At 45.2% G+C, this 7,483-nt stretch overlaps 1 long non-coding RNA gene across 1 annotated transcript; it reads right to left on the bottom strand.

The window, feature by feature from the left end:
* Positions 1 to 3,563: 3,563 nt before the first annotated feature.
* LOC309370368 lies at positions 3,564 to 6,947 on the bottom strand. Its single transcript, XR_014168532.1, has 2 exons — positions 6,849 to 6,947; positions 3,564 to 4,041 (listed from the first exon to the last, which is right to left on the bottom strand). It is a non-coding gene; the product is annotated as an uncharacterized lncRNA (long non-coding RNA).
* Positions 6,948 to 7,483: the final 536 nt, after the last annotated feature.

The raw sequence follows: 7,483 nt of genomic DNA, 5'->3' as shown, positions 1-7,483 counted from the left end.
AATTGAATTCAGCTTCCTGGGTGAGGCAGAGAGGGAGCTGCAATTGAATCACCAGATGAAAGCTGATCTGCTTGTCATATAAAAGTCCCTCCACCCCTTCCCCATTCTCTGGTAATCTATCGTCTTAACATTTTGCCAGACGCAGACCAAATGTAAGTCAAAAGACCTGAAAGGAATTCTTATTTCCATAAGGGAATGGAATGATCTCTCTCTCTCTCTCTCTCTCTCTCTCTCTCTCTCTCTCTCTCTCTCTCTCTCTCTCTCTCTCTCTCTTTCTGTTAGGCTGTTTGTTCGTATATTCAAGGAAGGATAAAAAAACCTAGCCTTCAAGAACAATACTTTCTGGCATTAAAAATTGAGGGTTATCTTTGTGCATGGATGCACATTTAAATCCGCCCACACTGTGGCAGTTATAATATGGCAAGCTTCTTAGGTGAATTGGTGCCCCATATGGCTTCAGTGCTTTTCAAAAGGACCACACTGAAGCATGGAACAAATTGATGTGGGTCATTCCAGAATTCAGATGAGTCAGGTGGTAAAGGTAAAGGTAAAGGGACCCCTGACCATTAGGTCCAGTTGCGGACGACTCTGGGGTTGTGGCACTCATCTCTCTTTACTGGCCGAGGGAGCCGGCATACAGCTTCCGGGTCATGTGGCCAGCATGACCAAGCTGCTTCTGGCGAACCAGAGCAGGGCACGGAAATGCCGTTTACCTTCCCGCCAGAACGGTACCTATTTATCTACTCACACTTTGACATGCTTTAGAACTGCTAGGTTGGCAGGAGCAGAGATCAAGCAACAGGAGCTCACCCCGTCTTGGGGATTCGAACCACCGACCTTCTGATCGGCGAGTCCTAGGCTCTGTGGTTTAATCCACAGAGCCACCCACTGTGGAGATAGCCCCAAAGTAGGTCAGAGCTTCCAATGTTATTTGGGACTGAAAGGGGGCAGGGAGCTGGACAGGAAGAAGGAGATGCGGGCAGTCTCATATCCTCTCTGATGTCCCATTCAATAATAATAATAATAATAATAATAATAATAATAATAATAATACCCCGCCCATTTGATGGGGTTGCCCCAGCCACTCTGGACAGCTTCCAACACATATATATATATAAAAAAAACATTAAACATTAAAAAAAAATCCCTCTACAGGGCTGGCTTCATATGTCTTCTAAAGGTTGTATATTTATTTCTCTCCTTGGCTTGTCGCATAGCTCCATAACTTCCAAGATAGAGATGTCCTAAGGAAAAGCAGGACATTCTGGGATGAAATCAGAATCAGGACTGTCCCTGGGTAATAGAGTCACTTGGAGGGTCTACAGTCTTTCCTTCATCAGCATGTTCCCCACAGACTGCAGAGGTAATAGGCCTTAGTGAGAAGGGAGAGTCTGTGATGGAGAGACGTTCAGAAGCAGAAAGTGGGCTGAGGGTAGGATTTCTATATGTCCGGGAAATCCCAGACATGTCCTCTATTGGGGGGGTACATGCCTATCCTGGGGGATAAGATTTATAACTTCATGGATCACCCACAATTTTTTGTGTTTGGATTTTTACCTATTGAAATATGGCACCCTTAGATGAAGGAGGCAAGAGATGAATCAGGCTGGTGAAGAGGCAGGGGTGTCTCCCTCTCCTGTTGTGACAAGCTCCCCTTCCCCCTGGTCTCCCAGAACCCAGAGAGAGATGAAACGGGAGGAGCAAAGGCAGATACATCGATGCAGTCTCAGATTGCATGGGGGGAAACCCTGGAGAGGAGGAGGCTTAGGCAGCTGTGGGAAGGTGGAGACCTTCAGTCTCCGCAGCTGCATCACAGGATCAAGAACTACTGAAGAAGAGTTGCAGTGCTCATTAGACTGGCAATCCTGTGCAGGTCCTTTTTTTTCCAATAAAGAGTTAACTTCACTTAGTCCGTGTGATTTACTGCTGGCTCGTTCTGGACAAAGGTCCACTCTTGGGGCAGTGGCAGAGCCCTTGCACATAAAAGGTCCCAGGTTGAGTACCCAGCATCCCCACACAAGGCTGGGAAATACTCTGATCCAAAACCATGGAGCAGAGAGCTGTTGTCAGTCAGTGTAGACCAGAGATGGGAAACATGTGGCCCTCTAGATGCTAGCGAACTGCCTTGAGCCACAGTCAGCATGGCTAATCGTCAAGGATGATGGGAGTTGCAGTCTAATGACATCTGTGTCGGAACTCCGTTCGGCCGAGCTGCTCCTCCGGTCGTGTCCTCTGACGGTGATTAATGACCTAAGCCTTTGATGAGGCTCCAGGCATGTTCCCATTATGCAAAGTATACAAACAGCAGCAGAAGGATGAGAAATATATGCTACATTGCTAAGAGTTTATTTCTAACTACTCAGATAGAAAAGAATATACACCCTCTCTCTGTGAGAGACAGTGAACCAACTGGAACAAAGAAACAGGAAACCAGTAACATCAACATCCGTCTCCCATGAGACTTCCAACAGTCTGGAATGTAAACAGAGTCTTGTAACTCCAAGCACTGCACAGTGGCATAAACAGAAACCTAACAATCTGGAGGACCACAGGTTCCCCAATGCTCAGTGTAGATCAACCCATGGTCTGACCTGATATAAGGCAGCTTCCTATGACTGTAATGTGTATGAGGAAGGCAGCCAGGATTGTGCCCATTTGCCTCACCCCCAGCCACACAGAAAGTACCTATATAGAGCTATGTGCAGTGTAGCACTGAACTAGCACATGGAGGTTGCCATCAAGGAGGCACAATTTACAATTCCCACTCTTCCCTACAGCGAGTCCTTTGCTTGACTGAACAGGACTGTGCCCTTCACTGATTCATTCATTCATTCATTCACTCACTCACTCACTCACTCACTCACTCACTCATGGACTGGTTCATTCAGATTATATCTCACTGTGCCCAAGGAGAAACTTTCCAGATGACATTCTTCCATTGGTAGAAATGGAAGCTTCTCTCCCAGGGTAAACAGAAGCTGGTGGGTGGTTGTGAGATTGAGACTGTGTGGGCAAAAGTTAATCTCTGATTTCCATGTGGTGTGGATCCTAGCTTTTTAAGAAACACAAGGAAGGTCCAGAACACAGTTTGAAAACCAAGTGCAATGGTGCTTTCTCGGCCGCGGCTCCAATCTGGTGGAACGCTCTGTCACAAGAGACTAGGGCCCTGCGGGACCTGACATCTTTCCGCAGGGCCTGCAAGACAGAGCTGTTCCACCAGGCCTTTGGTCAGGGCGCAGCCTGACCCCCTCCTCTGGCAATGTGCACAGAATTTTGCTTGATGGTTGCCATTAATTTGATCTTAATTTGATTTTAATTAATTTTATAATGAATGTTTTTAGAATGTTGGACTATTTTGATTGTTGTTAGCCGCCCTGAGCCCAGCTTCGGCTGGGGTGGGCGGGATATAAATAATAATAATAATAATAATTATTATTATTATTATTATTATTATTATTATTATTATTATTTTGCAGTAAATAAATATGTATATTAGAAAGGCTCAGAAGATTTTCAGTTGCTGATCACAAAACACGTGATCTTTGTCAGAGATATTGCAAAACTTGTTTAGAAGAACAACTTTTATTAGAGATCTGCAAGCTCAGTCTCCAGCGTAGATCTAATCGTTCCAGGAACATCTCCAAGAGAAAACCACAAGACAGAACAATAGCAAGGCGAGTCACAGAACCTTAGTTAAGCACAAAGGACATGAAACAGTGCTACCTATTGGTTGGAGCAGTTGTTGGATAATTATTACAATACATTCCAGGCTTCACTCATAAATACGTAGATGGTTCTGAGCTGCAGTCCTAAGCATTCTCTCTTAACAATTAAGCTCCCCTACGATCAAAGGGATTAATTTCCATGTAGCTGAGTTTTTAAGATTTGGTCTTTTACAAATTGCCAAGCACTCAGCAGTTAAGCTTGCATTCTGTCTTCTCCAATCAGATCTTACAGCTGAAACAAGTGGTGCCTTCAACATTTATGAATTAAATTGGAGTATAATATTATTCATCCAGGAAGCACATGGTGGGAACTGCGCTGAAAGGAGGAAAGAAAAGTCAATGAAGCGACTAAGGTTCTAGCATGGATTATGCTGGCCATGTGGCTGTATAATTTGCTTCAGACGTTCTGGCTAAAAGGGAACATGTGACATGTAATCATCCAACCACAAGTAACAAAAGCAAGTTACATAACCCAACGTTCATAATGCCAAACAGGATGCTATCAATGTAGGGATAGATGCTTGTAATTATGCTAACTCAGAGCCATGGTGACTAAATCTGTATCAAGCAGAGATTGTGCAAGCCTAGTGCTGTATTCAGGCATGGTAAAGCCATTGCACTTTCTGCCCCCTGAAACGCAACATGGCCCTCAGATCCCCTCCCTTGCTTCCATTGGATTTGGTGACATTTCAATAAAGCTGCAGGCCAAAGGCCCATCTAATTCTGCATCCTGTTTTCCTAGCAGCCAGCCAGATGTCTATGGGAAGCCTGCAGGCTAGAACATGAATGCAATAGCCCTCTCCCACTCTTACTGCCCGACAACTGCTATTCAGAGGCACAGTGCCTCCAACATGGTGTAGAAATTACAATGCCATTTAGGAGAATGCAATTTGTTAAGTCAATGGCTGTTAAGTCAGGATGGCTATATGGAACCTCAGCATTTGCTGTAAACCGCCCGGTGATCTTTGGATGAAGGGTGGTATACAGATTTAATACATACATACATACATACATACATACATACATACATACATACATACATTGTTGTTGTTGTTTAGTCGTTTAGTCATGTCTGACTCTTTGTGACCCCATGGACCAGAGCACTCCAGGCACTCCTGTCTTCCACTGCCTCTTGCTGTTTGGTCAAACTCATGTTGGTAGCTTTGAGAACACTGTCCAACCATCTCGTCCTCTGTTGTCCCTTTCTCCTTGTGTCCTCAATCTTTCCCAACATCAGGGTCTTTTCCAGGGAGTCTTCTCTTCTCATGAGGTGGCCAAAGTATTGGAGCCTCAGCTTCAGGATCTGTCCTTCCAGTGAGCACCCAGGGCTGATTTCCTTCAGAATGGGATGTCAGCATCGCCCTTGAGCCAGTGTACCAACTGGACTCATGCACTACAGCCCCGACTGGGCTGGGCGAGCTGGGTAGCACTGCCAGAGACCTGCTTTTCTCACAGGAACTGGTCACAGTGCTGTGGACTCACAGCTTGGAGCTGAGAGCACCGGATTCACTGTCTCAATAATGCAGTCGTTGCGCAGCAGCGTTTTGCAGAGTCTTGCAGAGTATAAACCACTCGGAGAGCAGCTCTGTAAAGTATCTTCTTTTATTCTATAACTACAGCTATAATACAAACTATATACAGAGCTAAATATTCTGAGCATACATCAATGCTACTCTGAGTGCCTGCAGCTGCTCTTAGCAGCAATACTATCTCTTGCACTCTCTCTCCGACAAACTGACTGACTCTCTCTCACACACACAGACTCACTCACTTGACTAATTAAGTAGAGAGCAGTACATTGCTCCTCCTCTCTGTAGAGTCAGCAGAGACTTCAGGAGATTATCAGGAGATTCTTGGGTATGGGAGGGGTGAAATCTCCTCATGGATAGGTTTGATCTTCTTGCAGTCCATGGGACTCTCAAGAGTCTCCTCCAGCACCATAATTCAAAAGCATCAATTCTTACATACATACATACATACATACATACATACATACATAATTGATTGATTATTCCTATTTTTATGAGTTAGGGACTTCTCCTGCATGTGAAGACAGGCAACGGTGGACTGAGCTGATGAGACCAATTCGGTGGTCCAATGGTCAAGAAGGCAGTTTCTGCTTGTGCTGTAGAGGCAAGTGATGGGCAGATGGGGCTCATCAACCTGGGAGGTAGCCCATGTAGAAGGAAAACTGACCCTAAACCTCTGCTGCCTTGTTGGATATCTTTAGGAGAAGAAAAGGCTAACAAGCAAAGCCTTCACAAATTTGTGGAGTGGAGTCCCTAAGGCAGTTGAATGGTGCCTTGAATGCCTCCTTCTGGCAACTCCTTTAGCCAAGGTGGCACCAAACATACCGTGATACCTCAGGTTAAGTACTTAATTCGTTCTGGAGGTCCGTTCTTAACTTGAAACTGTTCTTAACCTGAAGCACCACTTTAGCTAATGGGGCCTCCTGCTGCCGCCACGCCACTGGATCACGATTTCTGTTCTCATCCTGAAGCAAAGTTCTTAACTCGAGGTACTATTTCTGGGTTACCAGAGTCTGTAACCTGAAGCGTATGTAACCCGAGGTACCACTGAATTGTACTCCTTTCCTTTGGATGATGAGGCTGAGAGGGCAGCCCAGGACCTTCAAACACATTGCCCAGGCTTGTACCCCTGGGAGATCTCTTCAGTGCTGTGAATGCACTCCATTGTCTCTTGAGGTGGACAGGTGCCAATAACAACTGTTGTTGTTGTTTATTCATTCCATCCTTCCAAAGAAGCCCAGGTGGCACACGCACAAGAGATAAAACAATTAAAAACAATTCCCATACAGATGTCAGTACAGTATGCCTCTGAATCAGGCCCTGATTTAGGTTTGATGAGGCCTTAAGCTGCTGAAGGTAATGGGGCCCTTTATATGTCCAGCTCTCCTTGGTCAACAGCAAATTGCCGCTATTTTTTGTGTTGAATATATGCTCTATGGTAATATTTGGACCTAATAGGTATCTAAAGCCATTTTATTTGTTTTTTATCTTATATTTTGGAAATGTACATCCAGGGTTTTTTTGCTTTAATTTTTTTTGGGCCCTCTCAATAGAGTGGGGCCCTAAACTATAGCTTGTTTACTGCTCTGAATACGTGTTACCAGGGAACAGCAGCAGGGTAGAACTGTCTCTTTTCATAACCCAAGTACAAGCTTCCTGGAGGCATCCAGTGAGCTATTGCGGCAATTGGAATGCTGGATTGCTTCAGCATTCTGTGCAAGAATCATAACCAGAAGGCACCAGGTGGTCCAATAGCAGCGCTGGTTCCACTTTGCAGCTCCTGTTCACCAAATGACCTCCGGTGGACCTCTCCAAACCATAGCGGGTGTTAAGTTGTGGGTGGACATATCAGACGACACAGCAATTCTTCAGACAGCTCTTGTTTATTCACAGGCCAGAACAGAACTGGGCTGAAGGGTTCAACCAACCTGCTTATATAGAGTTCAACTACAAAGCAACAGTAACAACTTTCTATAACTATCCAATCACTGAACGTCACTTTTAATTCCTTATTTGCCTATGTGGACCTGAGTGAAAACTATCTACAGTATCCCCCTGCTAGTCCAGAGTGAGAACTTCAGTACATAACAGCGGGATGGACGTGCCGATTGGCAGTGGCAGTAATGGTGGGCAGCAGCAATGTTTTCCAGCAACACCCCCAAAGTAAACCCTACCCTAGGGGGGAATCAAAATGGCATCTCTCAGACAGAGCCTCCACCGCACTGGGGA

Source organism: Podarcis melisellensis (genome assembly GCF_964234715.1).
Source record: "Podarcis melisellensis genome assembly, chromosome: 5".
Lineage (NCBI taxonomy): Eukaryota > Metazoa > Chordata > Lepidosauria > Squamata > Lacertidae > Podarcis > Podarcis melisellensis.
The sequence above is the reverse complement of the archived record's forward strand: the minus strand, read 5'-3'. Positions and strand labels throughout refer to the sequence as shown.